The sequence below is a fragment of the Pogoniulus pusillus genome, chromosome 7 (assembly GCF_015220805.1).
Source record: "Pogoniulus pusillus isolate bPogPus1 chromosome 7, bPogPus1.pri, whole genome shotgun sequence".
NCBI classification, from domain to species: domain Eukaryota; kingdom Metazoa; phylum Chordata; class Aves; order Piciformes; family Lybiidae; genus Pogoniulus; species Pogoniulus pusillus.
The window spans coordinates 38,459,027-38,471,444 of NC_087270.1; the positions used below are offsets into that span (position 1 = coordinate 38,459,027).

General features: G+C 54.4%; 1 long non-coding RNA gene across 1 annotated transcript; it reads left to right on the plus strand.

The window, feature by feature from the left end:
• The first annotated feature begins 10,576 nt into the window (after positions 1 to 10,576).
• LOC135177021 (uncharacterized) lies at positions 10,577 to 12,191 on the plus strand. Its single transcript, XR_010302883.1, has 2 exons — positions 10,577 to 11,088; positions 11,232 to 12,191. It is a non-coding gene; the product is annotated as an uncharacterized LOC135177021 (long non-coding RNA).
• The last annotated feature ends 227 nt before the right edge of the window (positions 12,192 to 12,418 follow it).

Sequence of the window (12,418 nt, forward strand, 5' to 3'; positions counted from 1 at the left end):
TGTGGTGCTGCAAGCGTGGGGTGAGTCATCTTGGCACAGCCCTGGCACACCAGGTCCAGCACAGCTGTGCCAGTGCAGCCATGTTGGGTGAGGGATGTTTGGGTGGCTTGGAACCACATGGAGTCAGAGGTTTCAGCTTGCCTGGGTCTCACTGCTGCCCAGCTGATCCATTACCCCCCGCAGCACTGGGAGTCACAGATGGAAGAGGTGCTGCAGCTCAGGGGTCTCCTTGGACTCCTTAGAATCATAGCATCAGCCAGGTTGGAAGAGACCTCCAAGCTCATCCAGTCCAACCTAGCACCCAGCCCTATCCAATTAACCAGACCATGGCACTAAGTGCCTCATCCCTTTTCCTCTTCACAAGCAACACAAACTGTGCAGATCACTGTTTCCCCCTCATATCACAGCTGATACAGCTTTGTCTTGTGAAGGAGCCCCACACCTCTGATTTTCTTCATCATATTCTGCAAACAAAACAGTCTTCCCCAAAACTGCCTGCTGAGATGCAGTGGAGAAGCTCCAGCTTGCACCCAGTGGTCTGCCCCGTGGCAAAGAGCCAAACCCCTTAGCATGAGAGCTCTGTCTCTTTTCCTGAGGGCTCCATATCTCACCAGGTTGGATCCACTCAGCTCCCAGATTAAACCAAGCTCAGATGCAAGCTAGAGCCATGAGTGGTGCATTTGACTGTAAGCATTTTGCCTAGACGTGGAGGTTGCTGAAACCATGTGGACTGCGAGGCAAGAGCAATGCTAGGAGATGACAACGGAGAGTTAAAGCAAGTCGAAGGAAAAAGGGAGGGGGGGAGGGAAGTCTAATAGGGCAGAGTGTAGCCAGGAAAAAGCAAACGGTGGCGGAGAGCAGCAAAGGAAACCTCGTGAGCTTCTCTTCCTCTCTTGGCTTCTCTCAGTATACGTCCCTGGGGCTGTTCAAGGCAAGGTTGGACGTGGCACTTGGTGCCATGGTCTAGCCTTGAGCTCTGTGGTAAAGGGTTGGACTTGATGATCTGTGAGGTCTCTTCCAACCCTGATGATACTGTGATGCTGTGATACTGTGAGATGGTGAAGAGGATTCTACGATGCTAGGAGGGGAGGCTGGAGCCTACCAGGCTTGTCCCCTGAAAAAGTTCCTGTGACTCCATCACGGAGAAAAACCTCTTCCCTGGCAAGAGGCTGTCAGCTCTTTAATGCATCTGCATCTTTCCTAAACCCCCTTAAGAGCCGCAGCACCGAAGCTGGGGGTCGCTGGGGGTCGGCATTCCCACCAAACCCAGGAGCTGCGGTAAGCAGCTGACAGCGCCGTTTGCTCTGCCAAAACACAGCCGGGGGGCTTACGCTTTAGAAATGCTGGGCTTAGGGCAAGATCTGTAACGCAAGAGCAGGATCCGATTCCCCGCGGGTGTCCCAGCAGCCGCTGCAGCGGGAGCCGGGGAACCGAGGAGCTTCGCTCCCTTCCCCCTTCCACCGGCAGCTTGTTGAGACGAGTCGGCGCTGGCAGCGAGGAACAGGCAGCCTTGCCCGGGTTCGGCTGGGTGAGATCCCCGGGTCGGGCACGGCAGATCTGGGATAAAATCACAGTCTCACAGTGTCACCAAGGTTGGAAGAGACCTCACAGATCATCAAGTCCAACCCTTTAGCACAGAGCTCAAGGCCAGACCATGGCACCAAGTGCCACGTCCAATCCTGCCTTGAACAGCTCCAGGGACGGCGACTCCACCACCTCCCCGGGCAGCCCATTCCAGTGTCCAATGACTCTCTCAGGGAAGAACTTTCTCCTCACCTCCAGCCTAAATCTCCCCTGGCACAGCCTGAGGCTGTGTCCTCTTGTTCTGGTGCTGGCCACCTGAGAGAAGAGAGCAACCTCCTCCTGGCCACAACCACCCCTCAGGTAGTTGTAGACAGCAATAAGGTCACCCCTGAGCCTCCTCTTCTCCAGGCTAACCAATCCCAGCTCCCTCAGCCTCTCCTCGTAGGGCTGTGCTCAAGGCCTCTCCCCAGCCTCGTTGCCCTTCTCTGGACACGCTCAAGCATCTCAATGTCCCTCCTAAACTGGGGGGCCCAGAACTGAACACAGTACTCAAGGTGTGGTGTAACTAGTGCTTGCAAGATGAGCAATAAGGAGGTGCTGCAACAGGGCAAGCACACGGAGGTGAGGTGTGGGCACGGCCGATAGGCAGCACCTAGGGGGTGAATGTTCCACCAGGGCACAGTCCTGTTGTACCAGGAATAATTACATGGCTACAGAAAATTGGAAGGAAAGAGAAGTGCTGGTCTAGGATGATTTTAAGGTGACTGCTCCCTAACTGAGCTTTCACTACATTGATGCTTTTAAAGCACCTCCAGGGATGGTGATTCAACCACCTCTCTGAGGAGCCTGCTCCAGCCTTTGATAACCCTCAGCAAAGAAGGTTCTTCTAATACCCAATCTAACCTCCCCTAGTGCAACTTTAGGCCATTTCCTCTCATCCTGTCACTTGTTACTCGAGAGAAAAGACCAATCCCCTCCTCGCTCCAGCCTTCTTTCAAGGAGTTGTAAAGAGTGAGCCTTCAGCCTCCTTTCCTCCAGGCTACACAACTGTATAGGGTTAACACTCCTGGGGGAGTGACCCTGAACCTGACCCTAGGGATCTTGGCCCCTCCTCAGGGGTGGGCCACACTCCAGGTGATGGTTAGCCCACTCCCCCCACTTCCACAACAACCTTCATTCCCTTAGCTGTTCCTCAGAAGGCTGTTTCTCTAGACCCTTCCCACTAGCTTGCCCTTCTTTGGGTGTGCTCCAGACCCTTAATGTCCTTCTTGGAGTGAAGGGCCCAAACCCAATCCAGTATTCAAGCTGCAGCCTCACCAGTGCCCAGTACAGGAAACAATCACTTCCCCTACCCCTGCTTGTGGCACTGTTCCTGATACAGACATGTGCCTGCTCTAGGGTAGGGTGTCCCTGCCCATGGCAGGGGGTTGGAACTAGCTGATCCTTGTGGTCCCTTCCAACCTTGACTGATTCTATGATTCTATGTTAGTCATCTGCAAGAGAAGAGCCTCTGTGCCAGAGCAGGGGTGCTGACTTTGTGGGTTTTGCTTTCATGTAGCCCACCCTGTGCCCATCAAACACACTGTCTTACAGACCATCAGGAACCACTCACATCACATTCCCAAACGTTTTCCTGATTGCACAATAAAATCAATCATTTCAACGAGCAAACGAGGTACCTCCATGGGTCTCAGTCCTGAAACAAGCACCTTGACATTTACTTTTTAGCTAAAGGTGGCAAAACGTGCCAAAAAAAAAGATAGACTCTTCTTTTCTTCCCCCTCACTAGGAGCTTGTTGCATCAAGCAGGGGCTGAGGGCCAGCAGCTGGAAGCAAGCGAGAGGCAGCGGAGGCAAGGGGGAGGTTTGCAACCCGGCCAAGGGCTCTGCAAACCCCTGCCAGCGGCCGCCCCTCCTCCTCCCACGGCCTCGTCCGCAGGGGAGGAGAAGGAGGAGCAGGCAAGGGGCTCCGGCAGCTCCTTTCGGAGCCCACCGCCAGCTCAGGCTTCGTCTCCGTTGTTTACATCGTTCTTTCCCCTTTCCTTTTTTGTGTTCGAGTTGGAAATCCCGAGCGTGGCCAGGCTGCCGTTGGACTCTCCTCGGCAGCCCTGCCACGAAGCAGGAGGGGAGAGGAGCGCTTGGGGAGCCCTTTATTTTGCACTAGATATGGACAAGGAGCCAGGCTCTCTTTAATTAAGAAATTACACCCCCACCCCCCAAAAAAAGCAAGCCCAAAACCTCGAAAGTCAAATCCCCGACAAACCCAAACGCTCTCACTTTACAACGTGCTCGCTCCTCACAGTTTGTTTGATCTGAGACAGCTCAGCTAAAAAGCCTTCCCCACACACGAAAAGCAAAGAGCCAGCGATCAGGACAGAGCTTTCTGCCTTCTGCATGAAATGTCGCAGCCTGTTCTGTTTATAACGTGGATAAAAGCCCGGAGGGCGTTTGGAGATGGAAGCAAAACGGCAAAGGGCTGAATTGCACAACCAGGAGTCGCAGCCACGTCTCACCGCCTTCCTTGCGGCTTAGAAACAACACAGCAGCAGCTGAGAGCTGCGGGATGTCTGTAGGGCAGTTTCCTCCGTGGACGATGCTGTTGTGATGAATCCCATCGCTTCCACGGAGCACCCGCATGGGAGAACTGGGGAGATTGCATCACAGGGGGGTTAGGACCAGACCAGATTTCGTGTCAGCATCTAGAGCAGGCACTGTAACAACTGGCAAGAAGGAGGACCAAAAGCTGGCATGGTCTCACAGCCAATAAGCAGGTAAATTACTCGTCACAGACACCTGCTTCCCTTCTCCCCACACCCGCCCCTGACCACACGATGTTTACTTGGAGGCTCTGGATTAGACAAAGGTTTGCAGCTGCTTGTAAATCATCTGTAGCTTTGCCGGTGGTGCAAAGCTGGGGGGAAGGGGTGGCCAACACACCATCGAGCTGTGCTGCCATTCAGCGACACCTGCACAAGCTGGGGAGTTGGGTGGAGAGGAACCTCATGAAGTTCGAGAAGGGCAAGGGTAGGGTCTGACCCCTGGTGAGGGAAAAACCCTGCACCAGTACATGGTAGAGGCTGACCTGCTGGAAAGCAGCTCTGTGGAGAGGGACCTGTTAGTGCTGGTGGACAAGGTCACCATGAGCAAGCAGTGTGCCCTCATGGCCAAGGCCAGTGATCTCCTAGGGCACACTCTGAAGAGAATGGTGAGGGGTTCTCCTCCCCCTCTACTATGCCCTGGTGAGGCCACATCTGCAGTGCTGGGCCCAGTTCTGGACTATCAGTTGAAGAGAGACAGGGAACTACTGGAGTGAGTCCAGCAGAGGCTACAAAGATGCTGAGGCAACTGAAGCATTCTGGCAAGGAAAGGCTGAGAGATCTGAGGCTGGAGAAGAGCAGATCGAGAGGAGGTCTGCTCAGTGATGAACAATACAGATGAAGGGCAGGGAAAAAGCATATGGGTCCAGACTCATTCCAGAGGTGCTCAGTCACAGCACAAGTGTCGATGGGCACAAACTGGAACCCAGAAGGTTCCCTCTGAAGATAAACTTCTTTTCCTGTGAGGATGCCAAAATCCTGGAACAGGCTGCCTAGAGAGGTTGTGGACTTTCCTTCTCAGGAGAGATTCCAAACCTGCTTTGACATGAGCTTAGGCACCCTGCTTTGAGTGTCCTTACTTTAGCAGAGCAGTTTGGGCTACAGGATCTTCAGAGCTTCATTCCAACCTCTACCATGTTTGGATTCTGTAATATCCAGGAAGCTTTTCCCTTTTCAGCTTATTGACAGCAGAGGGACCTGGAAAGGTCACAGCATCTGTTCCCAAGCAGAGGGTGCACACTCCAGCCCACCAGTTGTCATGCAAGCCCTCCTGCCCCACAAGAAGTGGTTTTGCAGCTCATAGCAAGTGAAGCAAGCAAAAAGTCCAGTTGAGACCTGATTAACTTCAAATCAGTGGAATCACTCAGGCTGTTAGGACAACTCTCAATGAAATTAGTAACTCTGAGAGATGGATTTTACCAGTCAGAGTTCAAGGCAGTTGCTTGTACCAGCAACAATGTACAGGAGAATGTAGCGAAAACCCTCCAGTGTGTTTGGTTAACTTGGTATGGGTGGCTTAGAATCATAGAATCAACCAGGTTGGAAGAGACCTCCAAGATCATCCAGTCCAACCTAGCACCCAGCCCTAGCCAGTCAACTAGGCCATGGCACTAAGTGCCTCAGCCAGGCTTGGCTTCAACACCTCCAGCCACAGAGACTCCACCACCTCCCTGGGCAGCCCATTCCAATGCCAATCACTCTCTCTGACAACAACTTCCTCACAATATCCAGCCTAGACATCCCCTGGCACAGCTTGACACACTGTCCCCTTCTTCTGTTGCTGCTTGCCTGGCAGAAGAGACCAACCCCACCTGGCTACAGCCTCCCTTCAGGGAGTTGCAGACAGCAATGAGCTCTGCCCTGAGCCTCCTCTTCTGCAGGCTGCACACCCCCAGCTCCCTCAGCCTCTGTTCACAGGGTTTGTGTTCCAGGCCTTTCACCAGCTTTGCCACCCTCCTCTGGCTCTGATACACCTCCTGTCAAAACAACATGAGTAATATTAATAGAGTGGTTAAGCAGTTTATCCTGAGCTAGTGCACTCAGAAATGAATAATCTCTTGAAGTCAAGGGACAGAAGCCAAAGCGAAATGCTGGGCAGAGAGCAGTGGGTGGGTGAAACCAAGCCAAATTTATTCAACTGCTCAGGGTGGCTGGACTCAAACTAACATTAACTGAAAGTAAAGCTGTGAGTAGCAGGCATGCTGTGGATATGAGAGTTTTTCTATGTTTGTTTGTTTGTTTATTTATTTCCATTGTGTTTGTCCCATCTGTGATGGTTTGGGTGTTACCAGTCCCATCCCCCCAAATTAAATCACTAAGACAGCTGGAAATTAAGGAATGAAGCTTTATAGAATCATAGAATCAACCAAGTTGGAAGAGACCTCCAAGAACATCCAGTCCAACCTAGCACCCAGCCCTGGCCAATCAACCAGACCATGGCACTAAGTGCCTCATCCAGGCTTTGCTTGAGCACCTCCAGGCACAGCGACTCCACCACCTCCCTGGGCAGCCCATTCCAATGCCAATCACTCTCTCTGTGAAGAACTTCCTCCTGACATCCAGCCTAGACCTCCAATTTACAGCTTAGCACAAGACACAAGCAGATCTTTACAATATATGCAGCTACAGACAGAAATAGACAAGTTAAAGGTAACACAGAAACACAACAGCCCTCCCAGAAACCAGAGTCCCCAGTAGGGGCTCCCAACCACCCTTCCACCTCCTTTCCACCCCTCTACCTTATCCCAGAGTTTGCTTTCTGTGCAAGGTGAGCTTGAAGGGTTGCCAAGGGGCTTATAAAGCAGAAGGATTACACAGAAGCAGCCCAAAGGAGGAAAAGCACTGGCTCCCAGAGACCCACACACTCTGTCTTATCTATGTTTGTGTTCTTGTTTCCATACATCTCAGCAAGCCTATGAGTGCAGCAGACATCCCTACTGTTTCCATTTCACAGCCCATCATCTAATTTCTCTCACTAAAATAATCCAGCTAGCCTCAAACCAGCACATTATCTCTGCTCTAAAATGCTGCAGAATTCAGTTTGGTGTCTTAGTGATGTTGCACACACTGGAATATTGGGAATACTATGAAGAAAAAGAAAGTCCCCCCCCCCAAAAAACCCACACCCACCAGCAATAAGCACACTTGAGTTCTACTTCCATCAAACAAGCTGCTCCACCAGTCAATATTTTTAACTGGATTTTTTCACTTCAGGGTTCAACCTGGACCACCTCAAGAGTTGGGTGGAGACAGAATCTCGTGGAGCTCAACAAGGGCAAGTGTAGCATCCAGTACCTAGGGAGGAATAAACCCTCTGCATTAGTACACAGTAGAGGCTGACATGCTGGAAAGCAGCTCTGTGACAGGGACCTGTGAGTGCTGGTGGACAAAGTCACCATGAGCCAGCAATCATAGAATCAACCAGGTTGGAAGAGACTTCCAAGCTCATCCAGTCCAACCTAGCACCCAGCCCTATCCAGTCAACTAGACCATGGCACCAAGTGCCTCATCCAGTCTTGTGCCCTCATGAGTGAGAAGGCCAATGGTCTCCAGGAGTGCATTCATAAGAGTGTGGCCATCAGGTAGAGGGAGGTTCTCCTCCCCCTCTGCTCTGCCCTAGTGAGGCCACATCTACAGTATTAGGTCCCGTTCTGGGCTCTCCAGTTCAAGAGAGACAGGGAACAACTGGAGAGAGTCCAGCAGAGGCTACAAAGATGCTGAGGGGGCTGAAGCATCGCTGACAAGGAAAGCCTGAGAAACTTCGGGCTGTTTAGCATGGAGAAGGAAAGACCTAGAGGGCATCTTCTGTGTGCCTGGAGCACAGCCCTGTGAGGAGAGGCTGAGGGAGCTGGGGGTGTGCAGCCTGCAGCAGAGGAGGCTCAGGGCAGACCTCATTGCTGTCTACAACTAACTTGAAGGGAGGTTGCAGCCAGGTGGGGTTGGTCTCTTCTGCCAGGCAAGCAGCAAAAGAACAAGGGGACACAGTCTCAAGCTGTGCCAGGGGAGGTCTAGGCTCAAGGTGTTGCCTGACCAGTGCTGAGTACAAGGGCACAATAACCTCCCTTGTCCTGCTGGCCACACTGAGCCAGGCCAGGATGCCATTGGCTCTCTTGCCCACCTGGGCACACTGCTGCCTCATCTTCAGCTACTCTCTACCAGCACCCCCAGGCCCCTTTCTTCCTGGCTGCTCTCAGCCACTCTGGCCCCAGCCTGTAGCACTGCTTGGAGTTGTTGTAGCCAAAGTGTTGAACCCTGCACTTGGCCTTGTTCAATCTCATCCCATTGGCCTCTGCCCACCCATCCAGCCTGGCAAGGTCCCTCTGCAGGGCTCTCCTACCCTCCAACAGCTCCACAGCTGCTCCTAGCTCGGTGTCATCTGCAAACTTACTGATGCAGGACTCGATCCCCTGGTCCAGATCATCAATAAAGACAATGAACAGGACTGTGCCCAGCACTGATCCTTGGGGAACACCACTGGTGCCAGCTGCCAGCTGGATGTGGCACCATTCACCACCACTCTCTGGGCCCGGCCCTCCAGCCTGTTCTTGACCCATATCAGAATGACTGAAGCCACGAAGAGATCTTAGTTTGAGAACATTTTGTGCAGGGTAGAAAGCTTCTCTGTGGTTCATAGCTCACCTCTAATCTGGAGAGCAGCCACCTACCATGTTTAATAGCACTAATGCACCTCTAATCCATTCATGTTTTCATTCTCCTTTTGGACTCTTTTAATTTGCTTGGTCTCTGCCACCTCCTGCCCTCACAGCTTTGTTGGGGACTGATGTGTTACATGAAGAACTGCCTGGGAGTTTCTTTGGTGTCTCCTGCTGTTGTCCCTGCAGTATTCATGACTTAGAAGTTCTGTCATGTTCCCCCACTCTGTCCCACCAGTCACGTCCTTCGGTGGCGTTTTGTCTTCCTGGAGGCAGGAGCTGTCTCTGCCTGGAGCACAGCCCTGTGAGGAGAGGCTGAGGGAGCTGGGGGTGTGCAGGCTGAAGAAGAGGAGGCTCAGGGCTGACCTCATTGCTGCCTGCAACTACCTGAAGGGAGGTTGTAGCCAGGTGGGGTTGGGCTCTTGTGCCAGGCAAGCAGCAAGAGAAGAAGGGGACAGAGTGTCAAGTTGTGGCAGGGGAGGTCTAGGCTGGATGTTGTGAGGAAGTTGTTGTCAGAGAGAGTGATTGACATTGGAATGGGCTGCCCAGGGAGGTGGTGGAGTTGCTGTGCCTGGAGGTGTTGAAGCCAAGCCTGGCTGAGGCACCACCTCTGGAAGTGGCCAACCCAGACAGCTCCTGCACAACTGGAGGCTGTTTTCCCTTTTCCTATCACTTGATAATTAGAAGAGACAGACATCACAAACTTTCCCCCCTTAATAAAGCGAAACTAACTGTTGCCCCCCACCTCTAACGAGCAGCCCACGCTACGCCTGGGCTGTGACAACATCACGCCTGAAGGCTGAGCTCCCCTCCCGGAGGCAGCTCGCAGCCCCGCAGCTGAGCGGGGAAGGCGAGAGAAGAGAAGGCGGCTCCCCAGTGGCCGCACGCCAAAGGCGGGGCTGTGCGCAGAAGCGAGGCAGCCGCCCACCCGCCCCCACTAACTAACTAACAATCCAACCTCCCGTTCCCACTGCCCACCGCCGCTCCCCCCAAGACCGCCACCACCGCACCGCCCGCTCGGGCTGGCGCCGCTAGAGGCTGCGTGGGGGCGGGGCTTGCCACCCCACCGCCCGCCGGTAGCACCGCCCACCGCGCGGCAGCGCCGTGCACCATTGGTCCCTCCCCGCGCCTGCCGCCCGCGGATTGGCGGCGCTGCCCGTCCCCGCCGTGCGCCGCGGCTGCGGCCGGGGGGTGAACGTGCTGGGGGGGTGGGGTGAACGTGCCGGGGGGGGTGTGAACGTGCCGGGGGGGGGGGGGTGAACGTGCCGGGGGGGGGGGGGGGGGTGAACGTGCCGGGGGGGGGGTGAGCGTGCCGGGGGGGGGTGAACGTGCCGGGGGGGGGGGGTGAACGTGCCGGGGGGCGGCTGTGCCCTGCCGGGGCTGCGCGCGGCCGCCGCGTGGGGAACGGCACGTAGTCAGGGCGCGCGGGGCGGGGGGGCACGGGCACGCGGCGTTCCAGCAGCGGCGGGAGGCGGGAGGCGGGAGGCGGGAGGCGGGAGGGGACCGGGCGGGGGCGCAGAGCGGCGGGCACGGCGAGCGGCGGGAGGGGGAGAGGGAGAGGAGGCCGTCAGGGGAGATCGTGGGGGCGGACGAGGGGCGGCCGTAGAGGGTGAGGGGCTGCTGCGAAGAGACATGGTGAGGTTTGGCCGGGAGGAGTGAGGCGCTCGGTGCCATGGTCTGGTTGACTGGCTAGGGCTGGGTGCTAGGTTGGGCTGGATGAGCTTGGAGGTCTCCAACAGCCTGGTTGATTCTATGGTTCTATGAACGGCAACTCTGCAGTGCGAGTGGGCCGCTGTGGGGGAGACGTGAAGAGTAGGCGTGAGTGGGTGAGGGGTGGCTATGGAGGGACACAGTATGAAGTTGTGCCGGGGGAGGTATGGGCTGGATGTTGGGAGGAAGTTCTTGGCAGAGAGGGTCGCATTGGAATGGGCTGCCCAGGGAGGTGGTGGAGTCTCTGTGCCTGGAGGTGTTGAAGCCAAGCCTGGCTGAGGCACTTAGTGCCATGGTCTGGTTGCTTGGCCATGGCTGGGTGCCAGGTTGGACCGGATGAGCTTGGAGGTCTCTTCCAACCTAGTTGATTCAATGAGGACGGTGGCCGTGAACGAAAGTGAAGGATGGCAGTGAGGAGTGGCCTTAGGAAGGTGAAGAGCAGCCATGGGGGTGCGGTGCGATGGCTGTGTGGTGTAACGGGTTGCTGTGGGGGGACATGAGGAGTAAGGGGTAACAGTCACTAGGGCAGATGAAGGCCCACAGCTACGAGGAGTGGCCCAGAGGTGCGGCAGTCACGCAGTGTGTGAGAGCCCACTTTGCAGGGAGGTCAGTGGCAGGCCATGAGGCACAAAGAGTGGCCATGGGGAAATGAGGGACAGCCGTGTCTGCTTATGAGAGTAGCAGAAGGTGAGGAGCAGAGCTGAGGTGCCCCCCAGCACCACCCATTTATTTACTCCTTCCCCCTCCAGCAGCTGACTCCCGCTGACCATGAGGGTCCTGTCCGCTGCCAAACCCACAGCTGCCACCTACTGACCCTCAGGCCTAGAGGGCACAGAGCCAAGCATCACTGGGAAGCCTCTGCCAACGTGGTGCCCTCTTGGGCCCCTGTCCCGGCTTCGTTGAAACGCCTCCACTTGCATGTCACAGCAGCACGTCTGCAGAGCAAGCTGCCTCGTAACGCAGATGGAAGTCCCAGGCAAGGGTTTTCATAGGCACCTGCCCTCATTTGTAATCACTCAGCTTTCCATTTTAACAGGAACCAAGGTGGCTTAGAAACCCCCAAGTCTGTGGAACTGGGGAGGAAGTTTAGGAGCACTGCTTGGAGTACAAGTTTCTGGCTCTTGTTTGAGTGCTTTGGAGAAGATATCTTACTGGACAAAAAAAAAATACATACGTTGAAAAATACTACATTCATTTTACTCCTCTGGGTTTCATTTGTTGTATGATGGTTGTATAACTTCTTCCCGCCCAAACGAGTTCCCTCGGATGCTCACAGTGAAGTCCTGGTCATTGTGTGTTACAGTTGCTGGTAAAAATACACCTTCTTTCTTTCTTTATTTAACCTGGCAAGAAGCCCAGCATTCGTCTCTGCTCGCTGACACACTTTTGAAACAAATTGCCTTGGCCTGTGTGCTGAGCTTTTAAAGGTGATTGCCCAAAGCGGTAGCAAGTGGCCCAGCCATTATTTTTGTCCTGAGGGGTATCAGTGGGTGTTGGGGGGGTCGCAAGTAAAGACCGAAGGTGGTGTGTGCTTGTGCAATCAGCTTTGCTGTAATGCAGTAGAAAGGGACAAGCAGCCAAAGTGTGAGTGGCTAGAAAAAGGGACAGGCAGCGAAAGTGTGACTTTTTTTGTCCCGAGGAACTCAGAAACCAATGCTTTGAAGGGTGAAATTCAGTGCCTGAAACAAAAATAAACCTCCAAAGGAGCATCACTGGTGTTAATCCTCCTTTGTTGCCAAACAGACTGGGTGAAGCTGTGCTGGCAGGAAAAAAAAATCCTTCAGGGTTTACGGAAAGCTGTGGACAGGTCTTGGGTCATGATGTATGTCCACTCAAAATTAAGGAGTAATTAGAGGTAGTGCCCTGTTAAATGCAAACTGAGAGGTTCCAGGTACGGAGCTGGGACCTTCCAGGGTTCCCGGGATGAGGGCAGTAA